At 39.3% G+C, this 21,318-nt stretch overlaps 1 pseudogene; it reads right to left on the bottom strand.

Moving 5' to 3' along the window:
• Positions 1-10,923: 10,923 nt before the first annotated feature.
• LOC125489355 lies at positions 10,924-17,309 on the bottom strand (annotated as a pseudogene).
• Between the last annotated feature and the right edge of the window lie 4,009 nt (positions 17,310-21,318).

Here is a 21,318-nt window from a genome sequence, read left to right as displayed (position 1 = left end):
TTTCTATCAGTTAGGTGTATAATTATTTTTGTATGTTAGCGTAATTTTTGATGTGTTTTTATTTTTGTTTTTCTTTATTATTATTTAGATGTATAGGTACGCTATTTTAGGTGTATAATTGGTAATTATAAATTTTAATAAAATCTATAGATTTGAAAGTTCCGTATCGTTTAGAAAGAATTGTTTTAGAGTATTTGTATTGCAAAGCAGTCAGCTATATCTCTATTTACAGTCCAACTATAAAGTCCTGAGTCCTGATCCTGACATTAAAGAGTGCGATTTTGCAAAGACTTTTTATCATTATCAATTGTATGCAAGGGCGTACCCAGGATTTCAGCCAGGGGGGGGCAGCTCATACCTGTTTCGAGATTACAATCGGTCGGGTCGGGTATATTGAAACAAAAAAACGGCCAAGTGAGAGTTGGACTCGCGAACTGAGGGTTCCGTAACTTCCGTACACCTGAGATAGTTTAACTTTTAATTTCGTCATATGTACTACATCCGTGAATTTGTTCATATTTTTTGGACCAACAAAAATACGATAAAAAAATACATGCTATGGTTGAAACACTGATCGAAAATGGCAAAATCAAATAACAACTAATCTAAGGATATTACTGGATATTACCAGGATGTGGCATTTTATTAATTGCGATCTGAAAACGCCGAGACTTACAAATATATCAATAAGAAGGTCGCAAATTATAATTATTGGATCGTATAAAAAACATGATATTTTCTGCAAGCTCTGCGATTAACCTGTGGCACATTTGATTTAATATTTCCTAGTAGGTCAGTATTAAGTGAACCATATTTAATAAACCAATTACTGAATAAAAAAAAGGTTTGGGCATACCTATATTTTTAAAATACCTATTCAACGATACCGCACACCGTCGTCGAAACACTGAAAAAATAATTCATCCCCACTTTACAGGAGGTAGTCCAAAATATGTTTTTGTACTTCACTTTGTTACTTTGTAATGCCGTACATTTATATAATTATCTATGCGAAATATCAGCTTCACTTCTTCACTTTAGCTGTTTCTGAGAAAAAGGGTGGTGACAGACAGACAGACGGACGGACCTTTTTTACTTTTAAGGTACGGAACCCTAAAAATCATGAAAAATTAGTAACACAAAACAAAATATTAATTTAACAGTAACCTTCTCGGATTTGCCGAAAAGGACATCGGGCGTTTTGCCCCGCTTTACTGAAAAGTTGCGAACATAAACCAAAATATATTCAAATTCAAAACAATCGGAAAATGTAAATATTTAGAAAAATGATTTACGTAATATACCTATTACGAAAAATTCATCTTAAAATATTATGTATGTTTTCCCATTGTTTTGAATAAAAATATCTACAGAATATTAAATCTTGCTGGTAACACTATAATTTGAAAGTATTTTGGTTTATGTTCTCGACTTTTTAAAAAGCTGGACAAATAGCCATACAAAATGCCCAATGTCCTTTGTCTATGACAGTCTTTTCAATAAACTCACTGTTTTCTTTTAAATAATTGCGATGTACGCTCATCAGTCATAAACCTGTAAGCCTTTCGTCACCCATGGTGCTTCTAAGCCACATTTTAACTCTTCGCAGCGTACTGAAGGACCGTTCTACGGTCGCTGTGGTGCATGGGATAGTGCTTAAAATAGTCAATGCCTTTCTGACAACACGTAAAAAAAAATTGGCTTCGTTGAACAGATCAACTACTTCTACTATGTTGCTTAATTGATCATCTGATAAAGCCTTCTTCACCCATAAATTATGCCAAAGGTTAAACCCCTACACTTGAAAGGCAATGTATTGCGTCTGTCTTGCGTTCCCAACATTGAAAAAATCATAACTTCTCTTCAGAGGCGTTTTTCTAAAAAGTAAAAATACTAATATGATCAGCTAGGAAATGCCTATTTTGAGAACCTAGAAACAATAATATAATGCCTACAATTTAGAAGTTACTAGCAAGAAGGCCAAAAATTGCCTTTCAAGAGTAGGGGGGACAGTTCTCTGGTCATAAAATTCTTGCAAAGATAATTAGGTTTCTCAGCTAACAGTATACTTACCTACTATAACGAATGTTATACAATATTTAATTATAGATAAAAGAATATTAAATCAAATTATCTGACTGAAAAGAAAAGTTATTTTGTTTAAAACATTTCATTTTGCACAGAGTAACACGTTTTTAATTCCGACTTGGCAGAAAAAATTACGTTTATTTTATCTTCTAGGGGGGGGCAGCTGCCCCCCCCTGCCCCTACCTGGGTACGCCCATGATTGTATGTACTTACATTTACATACATTTAAAAATAAAATACTGTTTGGCAATGGCTTTTTAACGGATTGGATTTGTCCTTTAATAAATAAAATACATCGATTAAATACGGTCTGTAACGGTGCGGAGCGGTGGAAGCTCAGTCGGGTAAGCGCCCGCTTCTCACGCTAGCGCTAGAGATGCTGGTTCGAAATCGAATCCCGGCGCTGACATGTACTTACCAATGAGTTCATAAAATTTAAGTAAGGTGCAGGTTGGTTATTCCGAAAGGTATTTGGGTAAGTTGGATATATGGTCGTATTTTGTCACTTTATGAGGACTGGTTGAGTCATTTTGATTAATGTAAGGATATACAAAATACTTGAATATACCACCTAAAACTCTGTTTAACAGACTTCTCTAAATTACTACGGAATTCGTGAATATTTTAGTTTCAAAAGCTGATATTTTTTTCTTTGCACAAGGGTAATTCCGAATGACATTTAAAATAAGTTTTTAAAATAAGGCCGGACTCCAGGGTCATCGTGTCCTCGCCCTCTCTACGGACTTCGGATAGCCCTAAGATGTCCCATTTTATTTTGCTAAGCTCTACCTCGAGTTCTACCATCTTCTCGTCCTCTCTCAGTGTCCGTGCGTTGTATGTTGCCAGTTTGTAGTCGTTGATAGCAGCCATTCGTAACCCGGGGATTCTTCGCACCCCCTGCCCTACCGTTACCTAGACCGCTGCCGTAGTCAGGAATAGTAGGGCTGCCGGGAACTGGGGGCCGGGGCTTTGGGTGTGACTCCATGGAGGATTTTGCCATAATCACCACACTTGGCAATGCGGGTTGGTGATCGCAGGGCTACACTTTTCGTGCCGGTGACGCTGCTGCCCATCGCCGGCCTATGGGATTTAGTGTAGTTGTTTTTGGATGGTTATACCGCCATCATCCGGTCGCCAGAGCCTCGTCTGTTATTTAGCAGGGTGCACCACGGGCAGGTGAGGTTGGCAATTGGTTCATTCGGATGTTTAGGGGTGAATTTCCCGCGGCCAAAATTTACGTGGCATCAATGAAATCGGTACTAAAAAACAAAGTTCTAATTTTCTAATATTTTTTTCCGGTTATGTGGAATAGTAATCTATATGAAGCACTAAATATTTTATCAATAGGGTTAATGGATACTTTACAAAAAAATATTAAACCTCCAAATCTTTCATTGCCGTGTTTGTCCCCAGGTCATCTCGTTTTGTATAATACTTCATTGATGAAAAAATATTGAGTGTTTAGATTTAAACTAAGTTTCATTTGATACATTAATACGAGTAGTTAAAGTATTGTTACAAAATACATTTATTCAAATAAATAAAGAATATAACGAACGGTAAGTGAAAATTCATGTGTCCCAGAACTACATTTCATCGCCGTGACCTAAACATGATCAAGGATATTGTTTTATCTATGAACTTGGGCCCCCCCCTCGGTGCGCTAATCGTTTTTTACAATTGTCGCCTAACTACTCGACGTGGAAAGAGGTACACAGGTGCCCACGTTTTCGCGCTATAGTGAAAGTTATATTTGTTTTTGGTCACTGGACATTTTTTCTTTCATCGCCGTGGATAGATATAACTTCTATAAAATTAGTGATTAAACGAACTTACCTTAAGTGACGTTCTATCATAATTATACGAAGGCTTTGTCCGAAGAGATTAGAATACTTGTAGTAGCACGTACTGTCTCGCTATTCATACACTATAGTTAAAATATGTAGGGTAACCCGAAAAAAACAAGACACTTGACAGGCACCTTGTGCTGGCCACCCTACCCACGCGAATAGTCATTTAGTTCAAAGCTAGTGAGAGAAACTCTAATATTCCACGTCTGGGCTATGCTTACAGGGGTGGGAGGGAGCTAATCTCTTCGGACAAAGCCTTCGTATAATTATGATAGAACGTCACTTAAGGTAAGTTCGTTTAATCACTAATTATACTACTGCTTTGTCCTCGAGATTAGAATACTTGTAGATTTCTGAGAGTGTAAGTGGAATATTAGTATTATCAGGTAAGTATAAAATGAAATTTATGTAGTATCCAATGAAATTTACATTTATTCAGGAATCATCAAATAACAAATGATCACAGAAAAGGACTCTCAGATCCTTTTTAGGGTTCCGTAGCCAAAATGGCAAAAACGGAACCCTTATAGTTTCGTCATGTCCGTCTGTCCGTCTGTCCGTCTGTCACAGCCGATTTACTCGGAAACTATAAGTACTACAGTGATGAAATTTGATGGGAATATGTGTTGTATGAACCGCTACAAAAATATGACACTAAATAGTAAAAAAAAGAATTGGGGGTGGGGCCCCCCATACATGTAACTGAGGGATGAAATTTTTTTTTTCGATGTACATACCCGTGTGGGGTATCAATGGAAAGGTCTTTTAAAATGATATAAAGTTTTCTAAAAAACATTTTTCTTAAAGTGAACGGTTTTTGAGATATCAGCTCTCAAAGTCGTAAAAAGTATGTCCCCCCCCTCTATTTTTATAACTACGGGGTATAAAATTCAAAAAAAAATAGAGGTGATGCATGCTAATTAACTCTTTCAACGATTTTTGGTTTGATCAAAGTATCTCTTATAGTTTTTGAGATAGGTTGATTTAACTGTATTTTTGGTTAAGTTATTTTATTTGCTGCTACGGAACCCTTTGTGCGCGAGCCCGACTCGCACTTGGCCGGTTTTTTTATGCTATTATCAATACATTAATTATATACATATACAGTACTTAGGGCATAATAATAATCGCTTAAACAAAACATTATTATTTCTTAGATTAATTATGTAAGTACAATTTACTGTGCAGTATCACTAGAATTTATAAGTGATAGTGCGAATTGATTACTGCTATTGGTAACTATATTTCGCTGATAAAATCTAGCAAAAACTTGAGAGTTACCGCTCCATCCAGCAGTGCTTCGGATGGTGTTGATGTTCACGCCGTGCCTGTGCGCGCTGGACGTGGCCGCGTGCCTGGCGGAGTGCGCCGTGAACATTGAGGTATCAATCCCGCTTTCGCCTAATATATCCTTGACCCACCGCCCCAGTGTTTGGGCTGTCACTGGCCTGTAGGGTTTCTTAATGCTTATAAAAAGTGTGTCTATGTCACCTCTTAAAGCCTGGGTCATATCTAAGTACCTTTTTAATGCTAATGCTGGGCAGATTGTTGGGCGGTCTACAAAAAAAGGTAGAATAAGGTTCGGTTGTGACGCACCGAGGCGGGAAGACTTGATTAGATCAGGTATCTTAATGCTTATGTGATCAGGGTTATTGAAATCTATGTTTAATATCTTAATTTTTGAAATTGTCTGCATCCTGTGTGCTGTTACTAAGGCTAGTAAAGTAACCGTCTTTTTTGTAACACTGGCCAAGCTGGTTAGATCATTAGGATAATTAATTGATAAATAGTCTAGAACAATCGAAGGGTCCCAAGTACTATCATACTTTGGCATAGGTGGCCTCAGTCTATAAAACCCTTTAAACAATCGCTGGACCCTGTCATCTGAGCTTATTTTTGAACCAAGAATAAGGGACAGGGCTGACCTAATACAATTGACTGTTCCGTATTGGGTTCCTTCGTTGAATACCTTAGTGAGGAAGTAAATTACGTTCGGAATTGATGCTTCATAAAAATCAATTTGATTGTCGTTACAAAATTTACTCCAGCGTTTAAAGGCGACTTCATATTGCTTTAGTGAATTATCCGCTAGCGAGGCGCATATGATATCCAGCGCAGCCGGCGGCACACGTCTTCTTAAGAACGCTTCCCGGATAACCTCCCTGCCATAAGCGTGAGCCTGGGTTGGATTGTGCTGTTGGTTGGAGAAAACAAAGTTACGTCAGACGGTTCTAAAATAATAGGGTCACAGCACAGGAGACTCTGGAAGAGTGGGAACCAAGGTTGAGTAGGCCACAGAGGAGCCACTACGATGCCCTCAGCACCCTCGGTGATAATTTTTTTTTTTTAGCGTTTTTAGCAGAACAGCAACTGGTGGAAATGCGTAAAAAAAATATTTTTTCCATTCTATGGTAAAAGCATTAATTGCAAACGCTCCCGGATCCCTATTCCAAGATATGTAACGTGGACATTTATTATTTATTCGAGAGGCGAATAAGTCAATCTCAGGCATGCCTAGAAGGTTGGTAACATGAGTGTAGGCTGCCTCACTCAGTTCCCATTCGGTGTCAGGGTGTTGCTTCCTTGACTCCGCGTCCGCTACATCATTATCCTGAGAGCTAATGTAAGATGCAAATATAAATAAATTTCGAGCCTCACAAAACTGCCATATATTTTTAGAAATTTTATTAAGGTGGGGGAATCGGACACCTCCCATGCGATTCACATATCGTCACCTTAAATCGTAAACCGCCTAACTCTACTTTTTGGCGAAAATGATTTTTTGGTATCATTAGAAGCGTCTTTTCAAGGCGCATCTTTTCGTATTACTCGTAAATCGATAAAAAAACTTAGCTCTGAGCAAATTAAATTTTCGTTTTCCTCCTAACTCGAAGTCATGATTTTTAAACAATAAAACCTCGTAACTCCTCCTACTCCCATACAATGAGCGATGTAGGTGGGAGTGGACGTACGTTTTTGCAATAAAACTATATTTTTGACTTTGTTTTTAATACTACATAAATAAATTATAGCAGGTACTTAATATTCTTATTGAACAATTTATAGTTAAATTTTGCTATTTGTTAGCAATATTATGTTCTTAAATTAAAAGTTACGCGTAAACAAATTATTTTGTATATTTTTGTTGGAGTCAGCACTTAACTACAACATACTAATCTTCTTCTTCTTTCTCCTGCCCTCTTGCCAGTTTAGCTGGGGTCGGGCCTCCTCGTACTTCGGCGCCAGGATATTCTATCCCGGGTTGTCGATGTGGTCAGGTTTTGGGCTTTCATCTCCTTCTCGATATTGGACCACCATGTGGCTTGTGATGTGCATGGCTTTCTTTACCGCGTAGTCATCTTCAACATACTAATGTAGTTTTTTTTGCAAACAAGGCAGGACGGCTGCTGCAACTCGTTGCTGACGAATCCTTGGCTTCTGCAACCAGTCCCATCACAGTCATTCTCTTCGACTTGACAAGACAGGTGCTCCTTGGATGGCAATAGATTGCACGGCACCCGTATAGAGGCGATGGGTTCATTTGCGAGGACCCCCAGATTTGGAAGTAGCCTGCGCACTGCATGGCATACAGATCACCAACTGCTTTTTGATCCCGGGGAACTAACATCCTGAAATGATCCTCGAATGACCAGCAACTATCTACGACTAGGCTGGGGTAGCACATGTGCCGTTCAGTCAGGGGGTGTCACTAAATTAAAGAGCTTGTCAGCCTCTTACAGCAGTCGGATGGGTTGGTACACAGAAGAAGAATCTGCAGGACTGCTTTCTTTCTTCGGGAGCTTTAACTTGGACTCTTTCCAGTCAGTGGAGACCTCACTTACACTCATGCTGCGGTTCAACAGACAGATAAACTGTCTGTACAAACCAGCTCTGAGGGCAAGCAGCGGAGACACACGGTCTGGTATGCCATCGGGGCTAGGAACAGTCTTTAGCGCCCCGTTCCTACATTCAATCCGTCACTTCTTGCTCGTCAGATGATGATCACAGCGTACCGCCACCAGGTTACCACCAGGGTTTCAACGGCGACAGCGGGAGCATGGACGCAGCCTGCTTAGTACTGATTTATGTTTTCTACTGCTTATAAAGATGATTGCTGATTACATAATCATTTTATTAAGTACATCAATAATACTCGAAATTCGAAGTAATAGGAAAAGGTAGGGAGATTTCGATTTCGCGATTTCGATTTCGCGAGCAACCAAATCGACTCAAGCCTTCACGGCGCACATATACATTGATTTTCCTAAAACGATAAATGGTAAATATAAAAGTGATATGTCATTCGAAAGCTGAAGAATTAGGCTTTCAATTAAGATCAATACCATAAAAAAAAACTAAGCGCAGATTTAATGACGCATTTTAATTGCCCGTCAGTGTTAATTACCTCATTAGGAATCCACGCCTTGCGCTACCTGATCCCGCTATAAAACCTTTCCACATCCGGTGTACCTTATCAGTCGCTTGTTGCAAGTTGACCGGTACACATCTCGTTGCATTGTATTCCTTGTTTTCGCAAACCCATGGATACCACACCAGAAGAAGCTGCTCAAGTTGTTGCCTTGCTGCAACAAGGGTTAAGTCAGCGAGCAGTCGCTGCCCAGCTCCACTTGAGCCAGTCTGCTGTATCCCGAGTATACAGACGGTTCCAAGAGACTGGTGCCTTCAATCGAAGACCAAGAACGGGCCGCCACCGCTGCACTTCAGAGAGAGACGACCGCTTCATTGTCTCAACCTCGCTGCGCAATCGACACCTTACGGGCGTTGATGTGCAGCAAGAACTGAGACGTGTACGACAAGTGGCTGTCAGCGAGTGGACAGTGAGAAGACGCTTGAAGGAAGCCAACTTGACACCAAAAAGACCTGCATCAGGCCCCAAATTGACTGCAGGCCACCGACAAGCGCGTCTTCAGTTTGCTCGAGAGCATCTCGATTGGAGCATTGCGCAATGGCGGTCGGTCCTGTTTACTGATGAGTGCAGAGTGTGTCTGCATGGCAGTGACAGGAGAGGCCGGGTCTACCGGCGTCCGGGGGAACGATTTGCCCAATGTTGTTTCGCTGAAACAGTAGCATATGGCGGCGGTTCCTGCATGATGTGGGCTGGTATTTCTCTAGAGGGAAAAACCGCACTTGTTTTCGTGCCTGGAGGCGGCCGAGGAGGCGGGTTAACAGCTGATCGGTACATCACCGACATTCTACTCGGTCATGTTGTGCCCTATGCAGAATTTGTCGGTGAAGACTTCGTGCTAATGCACGACAATGCCCGCTGCCACACGGCACGAGTCAGTCGGCAGTTTCTGAGAGAGAAGGAATTGCGCACGATGGACTGGCCTGCGCTCAGTCCTGACCTGAATCCCATCGAACACTTATGGGACGAGCTCAAAAGAAGAGTTCGGGCCAGGAATCCAGTCCCTGCAAGCGTGGACGAGCTGAAGACAGCTTTATTAGAGGAGTGGGACGGCATTCCTCAGGAAACTGTCAAAAAGTTGATAAGGTCTATGAGAAACAGGCTGCAGGCTGTAATTAGGGCAAGAGGGGGCAATACAAAGTATTGATTTAAATAAATAAATTTTTATCTTAACATTTTTTGTTTAATTTGTATAATACGATACCCATACCCTTTTTTCCTAAATTCCCGTTTTTCCTACAATTGCGTTCAGACATCATTTATTTCAAAAATGATGAATGGATTTCAATAATAATGATATCAAATTAAAGCTGACATCTTAAGCTTTTAAATGACATATCATTTTTATTATTTCTATTCATAATTTTACTTGTATTAATGTATGTTTGCGCCGTCAAGGCTTGAGTCGATTTGGTTGCTCGCGAGTGTATATTTGAATAGCGTAAGTCCATCAAAGAGAAAAGTATTTTACATAATCGTAGTCCGAAAAACTCGTATTTCCAGGAAAAACACGTATCTCCAATAATAGTATTCACATAGAGATTGGGAAAAGATCGTAAGTCCATTTTATGTATAAAGCGATAAAAATAGCAAATTTTTCATAACGCCGTTGAATTCGCAACCACTTTTTTATTCTAGTAACAAAAAAACATTAGGGGGTATCCTAAGTAGAAGTACAAAATAAACAGTTTTTTTTGTCTCCTGTAAAATTTGCTCGCGCGGAGTTAGGCGGTTTACGATTTAAGGTGACGATATGATATGGCAGTTGTGTTATCTATCCTTAATAGAATCTGACAATTGTGAAGGTTTTTAGCAAAGATCTGAAGACCAAAATGAGCAGCCCTTAGTTCGAGAGAGTTAATGAGCTGCTGGCTCTCTTCTTCAGACCACCGACCATTGGCGGTCTCCTCACCACATGCCACCCCCCACCCTGTTTTGCTGGCGTCAGAAAATATTTAAATTTTATAAATATCATCCCTTATAGGGTTATTGGCATTGTCGATGAATTTTAGCCACCAATCGAAATCATTTTGTAACTCAGGTGGTAAGCTTAGGTACGAGTTATAGTCGTCCGAGTTTAACAATGCAAGATATTTACACCGTTCAAATAGTTTGGTGTAAAGCCAGCCATATTGGACGGCAGGGCAAGCAGATGTGAGAAGACCAACCAATCGTGCGAAGCTTCGGATTGTACAACGTTTGATTTTCTTAAATTGTAATAGCTCCTGTTTAATTAGTTTGCGTTTCTTATCAGTTAATCTTATGTGAAATTTTTCTGAGTCAATTATAAAGCCAAGATATTTGCAGGACTTCTGTGGTATCATACAGCTTTTTTCTTCGTTTATGATAAAACCTAGACACTCTAATATCTGTTTTGTTTGAGAAAGGTTATTAAGACAGTTGTCGTAGTTGCTGCCAACGCAGCAGATATCATCGATGTAAATAGTAGATAAATAGTTAAGGGATCTGAGCAAAGACATGACTGGTTTGAGCAGTTTTGTAAAAACGAAGGGTGCTGTACTTAACCCGAAGGGTAGTACATTAAACTCGTTTGTTCGTTGTTGCCACTGAAAGCGCAAATAGATTCTGTGTAATTTGGAGACCCGTACTAAAAAATATGCGTCTTTTAAATCTAGCGACGCCATGAATGAATCCCGCGTAATTAATTTTAGTGTTGTTCTTAGGTCTTCTAACTTAAAGTGTTGTGTTGACACATATTTATTTAGTGATTTTAGGTTTAGTATAAATCTTTTACTGCCATTTTGTTTTTCGGTCAGAAAAAAACTAGAAAGATATTGGCCTTCTACCGGTACGCATTCGGATATTGCCCCTTTTGCTAATAAGTCATTAATGGCCTTATTATATTCAATAATATCAGACGGCGAACAATATGGGCTTCCCGGTTTGTGCGACTGAATAGGAGGTTCTGTAAACGGTATTTGGTACCCCCGAACCCAGGATAGAATTACAGGGTCATTGGTTATAATTTTCCACTGATTATAAAACGAGCGAAGTCTTCCACATACCGTATCTACTGGCGCCGCTGTGGAGCGCGGTACTGTGAGCGCTGCTGCGGTGGCAGCGGCGGCGGCGGCGGTGCCCGCGATGTCTGCGCGGGGGGCGGGGGGCGGCGCCGAGGGGGCGCGTGCGCCGGCTGGCGCGGCACTCCCTGCTGCCAGCGACCCACTGCCGCACCCGCGTTGTACGGGAGTGGGGCCTTCGAGTTTAAAGGACGTGGAAACTTTGACCTCGAAGCAGAAGAATTATTCTTTGCGGAATTTATTTTTATTTCAGATCCCGACTTGGTGATCGCCTTGGCAGAAATAAGGGTTTGTGCGAGTTTTTCGCCAAATAGATATCTGTCGATATCAGTTTCATATATGTGATCCTTAATTTCTTTCTTAATACCGGAACATATGAAACTACGTCTATTCATTGACTCGGTATGCTGTAGATCACACACAAGGCGCCCAGCTTCGATAAGTAATTTTACCACCGACGTATCTTTATTACTCTGAGCAAATATTTTTGTAAGAGCCTCCCCTATGCATGATATTGCGGCGCTGATACGACCTTGCTTATTTTCAATGGCCTTGTCTTTCTTGATAGGATTGTCTAACAAGGCTGCCTTGATTTCTGCATTCAAAACCGGTGCATCTATTTTTTGTCAATTTTCTGGAACTAGATGTCTGTCGAGAAGGAGCTCCGAATCGTTTTCCGAATTACTCTTCTCCGATAGCACGGTTCGTCGAAATCACTGTTCGTCGACGGTTTGTTCATCGAAAAAATCCTTCTCCGATAGCACGGTTCGTCGAAAGCACTGTTCGACGATGGTTGCTTTGCCGAAGAAATCGTTCGCCGATTGAAAGATTCGTCGAAAGCACTGTTCGCAGATGGTTGCTTTGCCGAAGAAATCATTCGCCGATAGAGAGATTCGTCGAAAGCACTGTTCGACGATGGTTGCTTTGACGAATAAATCATTCACCGATAGAAAGGTTGGCCAAAAGAACATTGAAAAGAAAAGAAAATTGTGTAGTATTTAAGAAAAGTTATTTCTATTTCTATACTTGCTCTATATGCACCTAACGTCTCTCTCTTTCTGTTTGCCTGCCTAACGGTGCGCGGTCACGGTGTATAATATGTGTGACTATCGTTTTGCAATAAATATCCAAGTTATAAAGTAATCTTGCTCTTTTTGCTTACGCTTACCCAATACCTATGCGGATGGTTCGTTTAACGAAATAATCAATTGCCGCCGCAAAGAATTGTTTACTATTTTCGTTAGGAATCGAACCAAAAGGGTTAATATTTTTATTGGAATATTTAAGGTAAGTATAATCATTATAAGTGTTGCTTTCGAAAAGGTAACTACTGTGTGTATCCATGTGTATAAATACCTACCTAGATAGGGTATCTATCTACCTCAACTTTTTGGTAAGTCCGGAATGACAAATTGAGTTATGTCCAAGCTATAATGTTATAGGTACAAATGCACTTATAATTTTCCATTTAGAATACCTACTGCCTAAAAATCTATGCATAATTTATAGATTCAGATTATGATCTGCTGAGATAGGTACTCATTAGTAGCTTACAGTTGGTGTTCTCTCCACCATGCAATACTAAACACATCTCACAATGTTCACCCGGTTTCAGACAGGCGCAGAAATCATAATATAAGCTTTTTTCCTGAAATAAAAATAGTTTCAGGCAGTCTACATACATAATATTTCATATAGACAAAGGTCTTCAACCAGTACACCCTGCCAGTGATGACATATAGCGCAGAGACGTGGACACTGACAGTGGGACTGGTCCACCGATTTAAAGTCACTCAGCGTGCTATGCAGAGAGCTACGCTTGGGGTTTCTCTAATGGATCGTATCAGAAAAGAGGTTATCCGTCACATGACTAAGGTTACCGACATAGCTGTCAAAATGTGCACGCTTAGGCAGGTAGCCGGTAATAGCTGGATTAGGAAGTCCGAGGACCGAGTGTTGTGGCGCTCCTTGGTAGAGACCTATGTCCAGCAGTGGATGATTAGGCTGATGATGATAAAATACATTTCATATTATTATATCAATTAAAATATACTTTCATTTATATAGAGCACATAAAATATTCTATCATATCACGTAATCTGTGTAAAATAACACAACACCATCAAAACCCCTAGCACCAAAACCTTAAGATAGGTGCGATGACGAGGAAAGCGAGGAGGAGCGGTTAAGTGCACATGCTGCGCCCCACTTCGCTGTTGACGAACATGTGCACCTAACTGCACCTATCTTTAGGTGTTGATGCTTTTGGTGGTTTGTTCGGTGATTTGTATTTCTTTTAAGCAAGTGACTTTTTAGTTTTTCCTGCTTTCATATACTTATCTTTTTTTGCACCTTTTAACCTTTTTACTTGTACCTCCTGTAGGTTGGCTGGTAGAAAATGCTTTTAGCATTAAGTCCACCTTTTGTACACTTATATCTCATATTTGTGCAATAAAGTATTAAATAAATAAATAAATAAAAAAATTTGTAATTCAGCACAGATCATGTCATATCATAATATATTTTATGAACTTTACATAAAATTAACAGTTCGTATACTGTAGTATAATATTATCATCATCATCAGCGATAGGACGTCCACTGCTGAACATAGGCCTCCCCCAATGATTTCCACCTTGTCCGATCGGAGGCGGCCCGCATCCAGTGCTTCCCCGTGGACTTGACCATATCGTCCGTCGATCTCGCGGGGGGTCGCCCAACGCTGCGCTTGCCGGTACGTGGTCTCCACTCGAGGACTCTTCTGCTCCACCGACCATCAGTCCTTCGAGCAATGTGTCCGGCCCACTGCCATTTCAGCTTACTGACTCGATAGGCCATGTCGGTTACTTTGGTTCTTCTACGGATCTCTTCATTTCTGATTCGATCACGTAGAGATACGCCGAGCATAGCCCTTTCCATAGCTCGCTGGGTGACTCCGAGCCCATTTAAGAGGCCTAAAGACCACGTCTCGGCAGCGTAGGTCATCATTGACAATATGTTTAATATTATACTGATGTTATTACTATGATGTTATAAAAGGTAAGGTTAATTACCTATATGTTGTGAACGATATTAATGTGAAAATAAACATTTCGTTTTTTAAAGTCGCAATATGAACCCCATAATACTACTTAAAGAATTCCATTCTACATTCTTTATTATTTTATACATACTGTCGTTCTTTCTTTCGTTCCAATATCTATCCAAATATTTCTACCATACATATCTGTCTAATTTTGCGTTTCCCTCACAGATTTTTTTTATTACAGTGGATTGATTCTTTCATATCCATAGCACAGTTCTTTCATTGCCGTGCACGTTAGTTTCATTGCCGTGGATGTTTTTTTCATTGCCGTGGACGCTTATTTCATTGCCGTGAACGCATGTGTCATCGCCGTGGCACGAAATTTTTGATCATCTGTATCTCTTTAAGTTTTTAACTTATCTGCTAACCATTAAGTAAGAACACTAACATTAACAAAAACTTTAATAAAAGCGTTTTTTCAATATAAACAACCTAAAGATAAAAAAGTCCACGGAAATGAAGATTTTTTAGGACTTGTTGAAATCCACCCAAAGAACCCTTACACCCCGGACTAAGGTTACCGACATAGCTGTCAAAATATGCAAGCTGAAGTGGCAGTGGGCTGGTCATATCTGCCGAAGAAGTAAAGTAAAGTAAAGTAAAGTATTGTTTATTTGCATGAATATAGGTGTTACATAAGATGTTACATTAAAATGTCAATAAATTAAAAAAAAATCACTATATTCTACCATGCAGGCATGCAAATATTATTATCTAATTACAATTATGTCACTATCAGTATAAAATTAAGATCATCAAATATTATTAATTATATATTATATTATTTCTAGTCAAAATTGTCGTCTAGGAACTCTTGCAAACTATAGTAGCATTTGCCTATTAGTAATTTCCTTAATGTTAGTTTGTACAAATGTGTATTATCTATATTTCTAATGCATTTAGGTAGCTTATTATATATTTTCGGAGCCATACCAAATATGCTCTTGCTAAACAGGGTGGTTGAGCGGACCGGAGCACACAATTTAGTGTCTCTTTTATTTTTAAGTTTATTGAACAGGTTTAAATTAGACCTAACGAATACGGCAGTTTCAAAGATATAAAGTGACCTTCATTACCACCTAATTCCACAATGTGACTTGCAATAAATGAATTTGAATTTGAATTAAGTGATGGTAGGGTCAACACATTATATTTTTTAAAGTGTGGCACACAGCTGTCTGTTTGCTTCAGTTTACTTATTGCCCTTATGCAACGTTTCTGCGCTTTAAATGCCATCTCTTTGTGAGTCGAGTTTCCCCAGAATATTATGCCATATCTTAGTGTAGAGGCCACAAATGCATGATATACTGCTAATAGGGCAGATAGACTGGCTATTTTAGCAAGCATGTATAGAGCATAGGAAAACCGACTAACTTTTTTTGCAAATTTGTAGAACCGATAACCGTTGGGGTAGACGAGTTCTCGAGTGGAGACCACGAACAGGCAAACGCAGCGTGGGACGCCCTCCTGCCCGCTGGACTGACGACCTTAGGCGGGTGGCGGGTAGTGGTTGGATGAGGAAGGCCGAGGACCGAGTGTTGTGGCGCTCCTTGGGAGAGGCCTATGTCCAGCAGTGGATGATTATTGGCTGATGATGGCCAAAAGTACTTATACACATTTATATGATACTAGCTGTTCCCGCGCGCTTCGCTTCGCCTTAAAAAGTTTTCCCGTGGGAATTCCAGGATAAAAAGTAGCCTATGTTCTTTCCCAGGGTCTAAACCGTATGTATACCAAATTTCATTCCAATCCGTTCAGTAGTTTTGGCGTGAAAGAGTAACAGACAGACAGACAGACACATTTACTTTCGCATTTATAATATTAGTTAGGATTTATAATTCGGAATTACCCGATCCACACCATTTCATAATAAAATTTCCAACATTCGGAATCACCCTAGTAAGCTAATTTCGGAAAGTAAAAAAAATGAGGGCTCGGGTTTTTAAACTCCGAACGTAGTGAACAAAAACGACAGTCTATTGGATGAAAAAACAATCAGTTAAATAACATAACTGATTTTTTTATTACCGATGTGCGGGTAATTCCGAAAATTCAAACATGCGGAAATTTGAACTTTTGTACTAATTTTACGTTTTAACACGCACGCTCGGTCCTAGCGCCCTGAGTCCACGCTTCAAAATATGGCTGCGTTTGGAAGAAATCGGCCGAAATCGGAATTACCCGAAATTCGGCATTACCCGACTTCACCTTACAATGTATACCATCGCTCATACGGTGAAGGAAAACATCGTGAGGAAACCTGCATATCTAGATGAAGCACATCTAGAGATGTGAACCCACCAACCCACAGTAGACCAGCGTGGTGGGAAATGGTCCAAGCTTAGGAAGGCAGTTTAGACCTTGGGGATATGTCTAAGGTACAAAAGGTTCCGCTCGAGAGAGCCAGGTGCAGGTACTTACACCCCCATAGGGAATAGAATAGAAGACAGTCTGCAACAATTAGGTAGGAGGTAGGATCCACTTCCGTTTTCAGGACTTTATAGTTTAACTGGACTTTAGTGCAAACACCGCCAACTCAGATTGATCTCGCATTCTTTGTCATATATTTTTACATCCTCTACCACAAGATTTATCACTTCCACCGAATCGGGACATGTGCTTCCGTCAAAATCTTCATTTTCTTCATCATCATCATCATCATCATCATCACTATTTGCTCTTCTCCCGCTGTTGTTACTGTCTTGTGTAAGAAACCTGCAGTAGCTATCAATGATATCATCCTTATTTACAGGAGCAGGGTCCAGAGTTATGTAGTTCACGTCGGGTGATTGTCGCCTGGTTTTTTCCCGATCTTCCATTTTTCTACGATTACATGTAACATTTTCAGGTATTTCGATAACAGTTATGTTAGGGCCCTTATCCTCGTTGTTTAGTTGCGCAAGAGCTTGTTTTAATTCTGCTATTTCTTCTTCTTCGTAAAATGGGCCTTTAAGGGTTTTGACTTGCCAATCCTTGTTATCGAGTTGGCGAGGAACGCTAGTGGTAGCATCTTTAGTTTTTGGACGGAATTTCGTCTTCTGGCATGTAATAAAAGTATTTGTGCAAATGATTAAAACAAAAACGTGCAGTACCTTCATTGTCGATGTTAAACTAATAAGAAAATAAATCAGCTCAGTTATGCTTTGTTTCTGGCGGGCATATTGTTTTTGTAGCGGTCTATCGAAGCGGAAATTGGGTTTGATTAAAAATATATACCTACCTACCATGTTATTATCTATATATATATTTATCAATTTAAAATACATGCATATTACACACATAATAAACCCGCCAACCTATGGACACATAGTTTGTTGGCGGAGAGAGCTTTCTTAAACATAAACATTAAATACGAGTACTTATCTACATTACCTGCTACCTCTACCCAAGTTAGTGACTCAACTTTATTCCCACCTTTGTGGTAATGAATTCGCGACACCACATATAATATATAGTTACTTATTACAGGGTGTTAAAATGTAGTAGTACTATTAGACAATAAATGCTCTTTAAGGCTTGTAAATTTTAGTATCGACTCGGTAAGAAGTAAGAACTAAATACTTTCGACGAGTGTACGGGGGATAAAGTAGTGAGCATTACTATGTGAAGAAGTCAGAGTAAATATAGTAACTCCAATCATATTTCACATTTCTCGATCGAAAGCTTCGTCGGTGTCGCACACAAATAGCCGGAAGATATTCCTCTCTCTGCGACTTATTCCACTGCTGTGGCCGCTCCACCGCACTTCCTGTTTACTTCTCTAAATAAATCGGGAATATTGTCGCAATCCGAAACTTTCAACTCTTCCATTTCAAAAGAGCACCATAACAATACATTAAATCGTGGAAGTCCACAATTTCCTTTTATAAATCTCGATGAAACTCTACTTGCATTGGATGGCGGTTGGTCAAACTTATGCTTGTAAATCGAACGTAAAAATTTGATTCCAGCTTCTGTTTCGAAAAAATATCCTAAACTGTGTTCAGAAACAATGTCATAATTTTGAAATTATATTATAAAAGTGATCATCTTTATATTTTCAAAACCCTAGCATAATGTTTCACAAACTCATTATTTTTTGGAAAATGCGCGCTGTATATCCAGCGCTAAATAGCAGGTGACACTATGAAAATTCATGAAACATTAAGGGTGAATTCGTCCAAACATCACGTTACACGAGAATAACTATACCGGAATTAAAATTATACGCGAGTAAATATCTAGGATAAGTACATTTGCATTCTACCAAGTTATACCATGATTAAATTGAATGAACGAGGAACGAAACTGTAATGCAACTAAAATAAAAATAGCTGCGTTTCAAAGCATGCAATAGAAATGACATGCCAACTTAGTTTGAATGGATTATAAAAGTATGAAATTGTTTATGTTTTAATATTTTATTCGCTGTTGTTATTCTGAGACTTTGCCTTTTAACGTACTTTTGTTTATGTTTTGACAGATGTGTTTATATGTCATTATGACGGTTTTCTAATCAGCTGATGTGCTGCCGCCATTACAAAATTACTCTCGGATAAGCTTGTTACACGGTCAATTTTGGCGGTTTAACATTTTATTTTTGGGATAAGCTAGTTATCTTGGTTTCAGGTTTGGTAGAATGCAAAATCTGCTTACTCGCGAGTAACTGGTACTTTACTCGTGTGTAAAAAGTTACTCGACGTTGGTCGAATCCGCCCTAAGTAAGTAGGTACAGTTTAAGTAAATATAATTACAAAATCAGATAAACTCAGAACATAAGACGCGAGTGCCTACCATTATTCTGAAATCAAAAATATTCATTTTAGTTGCCCAAAAATTAAGCCACTGATAATACTCTTAAAATAAAAATATACATGACTGTCTTCATAATTCTACGACATAAATAAACATTGCTCATCTTCTACCCCTGTCGTATGTTTGCATACTTTGTTTTCATTGTGATTGTTGAGTTCGCGTGAGCTTTCAGACAGCGCATTGAGGGCCGCTCATACTTAGGAAATGTCTCAATGGATGCCCTTCAAATATAGGCAGGGATTTTAGGAACAATAATACTTATGTGATGTTGCGAATGTGAAATTAAATATTTCCCTATTAAATTAATTTATAAATATTTTATTAAATAGGCGTATAATCAATAAATGTACCTATGTACGTATGTATCATTAATCCGGATTTAAAATAGAAAGTTATGTAAAAAATACCGGCAATAGGCCCGCCCCCTATTACATTGGGACTAACATAACACTCTGGCGAAAAGTGGGTGCAGCAATGCACCTCTGCCTACCCCGCAAGGGAGTACATTAGTACAAGGCATGAGTGCGTGTTTTTTTTTTTTTTTTGTAAAAAATAAGGATTAGGTCCCTACCCACTTTCCCTAATATTGAAAATCGTTCGGTCTAGGAATCACGAAGAGGATGTGTGTATGCAATATGGATTATTATGGATATGGTATTTACTTGTATTTCTAACAATATATTCGAAAGAAGTTAAGTGTTCGGTCCGTATCTCTGCAACCATACGAAGCAGACTCTAGACGGATCAATAATTATAAATTCCGCGGAAACGGTCTGTTTTCTTCAAGTGCACTGTTACAAATTTTATCTAGAAACTACTAAACGAGGAATAGCGTTGAATGGAAAGTTTTATACAAACGACTACCGGGACCGATTTAAAGTTCTTTGCCAAATCTTCTTTCAAGAAATTTGTTGCGAGAAATTCGCACGAGCGGAGCGGAGGCGGGGCGGCGCGAGTTATGTCTGTACTCGACACTCGCCAAATGCAATTTATTACTCCTCTCTGCAACCACAGCCTTATTCTGGGGATCGGTAGATCCTTCACGGGCATATCCATGAAGATGGGTCCACATTTGTATCATTTCCCTGTATCAGATGTACGTATTGTAGCCTCAACGCGTGAATATATTTCATATTACTAGCTGTTCCCGCGCGCTTCGCTTCGCCTTAAAAAGTTTTCCCGTGGGAATTCCGGGATAAAAAGTAGCCTATGTTCTTTCCCAGGGTCTAGACCTTATGTATACCAAATTTCATTCAAATCCGTTCAGTAGTTTTGGCGTGAAAGAGTAACAGACAGACAGACAGACAGACAGACAGACAGACACAGTTACTTTCGCATTTATAATATTAGTTAGGATTAGGATAGGCCTGATACAGGCCCATAATTTAAGCATTGTAGTTTTGTTTTTGACTTTGGAAATAAGTAGGTGGGTACAAATCTACTCAACTGCAGTGATTTTAAGATTGTTCTCTGAATATGGTCACTAAAACATCAAGAGGTTAATTCTGGGTTATCGCCGTAGGTTTCGGGAATGCCACGAGGAATCTTGCATCGCGATTCACAATGTTACAAGCTCCCGCGACTTTTTATAAGTACCATCAAGGTCTTGAAAATTATCTTATCCTAAGATTTTTAGGGGATGTAAGAGCATTTTCAGCAGTCGCACTGTATTTGTCTTATGGCATAAGTTTAAATCAAAACTCTTACTTTACAATAGATCATCCTACACTATTGAATGCGGAAGGCTATAGATCGCATCCAGTAACGTGCTTTAGGGGAAGCCTACGTCCAGCAGTGGACTGCTATAAGCTGATGATGATCCTACATTATAATTTATACGAACATCATAATATTATTATAAAATGGGGACAGCCTAAACTTTATGAGGAATATAAAAAAGTTAGCGCTCCTCAAATCATCTAACCCATATAAAAATGGGAGGTGAAAATATAGGGCCTACATAATCGAATGGTTTTACTCGGATTCAATCTTTTGGGACAAAACTCTAAATATACTTTCTTGATAGCTTTTAGC

This window comes from Plutella xylostella, chromosome 13 (genome assembly GCF_932276165.1).
Source record: "Plutella xylostella chromosome 13, ilPluXylo3.1, whole genome shotgun sequence".
NCBI lineage: Eukaryota > Metazoa > Arthropoda > Insecta > Lepidoptera > Plutellidae > Plutella > Plutella xylostella.
Note: the sequence above shows the minus strand (reverse complement) of the source record. Positions and strands in the feature narration are given on the sequence as shown.